Below are 1,442 nucleotides of genomic sequence, written 5' to 3' on the forward strand. Positions count from 1 at the left end.
ACATAGGTATTACAAGGAGAAGGTGACTTTTCAGGACATTACCCCATGTCCCCACTTTTCAAAACGCTTATAAATCACACAGAATGGAGTGTATTGAAAATCTGAAATAGCACAAAGTTTCCTGTGAGGGGTAGGTTTAGGGGTAGGGTTGGTGTAGGGCAATAGAATATACGGTCTGTACAGTATAAAAACCATTACGCCTATGGGATGTCCCCACTTTTCACAAAAACAAACCTGTGTGAGTGTGTGTGTGTGTGTGTGTGTGTGTGTGTACAAAAGAAACAAGTGCTCAAATTTTCAGTGCCACTGTAATCATTGCGACTTGTGAAAACACATCAACTCACTATAATATGGATGCCTAAACCTGCAGAAACTAACAATAACTAAACAAATGATCAATAGGGAAATAAATAGAGGAATGCATGACTAACAATTAAATGTAACAATAAAAGTATTTAGTCCTAAATTAATTTTAGTATTACTTTTTTTTTAATTTAGCCTATTTGTTATTTTCTGTATTTAGCTTTTGTTTTATTCTTTTATGTATTTATTTATTTACGTTTACATTTAGCAGACGCTTTTATCCAAAGCGACTTACAAATGAGGACAATGGAAGCAATCAAAATCAACAAAAGAGCAATGATATGCAAGTGCTATAACAAGTCTCAGTTAGCTTAATGCACTACACGTAGCAAGTTTTTTTTTTAAATCATATAATAAATAAACAGATAGAATAGAAAAAGAATAGAGCAAGCTAGTGTTAGAGGCCTTTTTTGCTTTTGTTAATTGTATAATAAAAAAAAGAAAAAAAAACCGGTTAGAATACAAAAAGATTAGAGAAGCAAGTGTTAGTTTTTTTAATGAAAACAAGCAGTTAGTAAATAAATTTCATTCCACCAGGAGGGAACATTTAATTTAAAAGTCAGTGAAAGTGATTTTGAGCCTCTTTGAGGTGGCACAATAAAGCAACGTTCACTTGCAGAGCGCAAGCTTCTAGAGGGCACATAACTCTGAAGTAATGAATTTAGGTAAAGTGGTGCAGAGCCAGTGGTGGTTTTGTAGGCAAACATTAATGAATTTTATGTGAGCAGGTATTGGTAGCCAGTGCAAATTGATAAACAGAGGTGTGACGTGCATTCTTTTCGGCTCGTTAAAAATTAATTTTGCTGCCGCGTTCTGGATTAATTGTAAAGGTTTGATAGAACTGGCTGGAAGACCTGCCAAGAGAGCATTGCAATAGTCCTGCATGGATAGAACAAGAGCTTGAACAAGGAGTTGTGAAGCATGTTCTGAAAGAAAGGGCCTGATCTTCTTGATGTTGAATAAAGCAAATCTGCAGGACCGGACAGTTTTAGCAATGTGGTCTGAGAAATTCAGCTTATCATCAATCATAACTCCAAGGTTTCTGGCTGTTTTTGAAGGAGTTATGGTTGATGTGCCTA

The sequence above is a fragment of the Sinocyclocheilus grahami genome, unplaced genomic scaffold, assembly GCF_001515645.1.
Source record: "Sinocyclocheilus grahami isolate Dianchi unplaced genomic scaffold, SAMN03320097.WGS_v1.1 scaffold913.1, whole genome shotgun sequence".
Classification (NCBI taxonomy): Eukaryota; Metazoa; Chordata; class Actinopteri; order Cypriniformes; family Cyprinidae; genus Sinocyclocheilus; species Sinocyclocheilus grahami.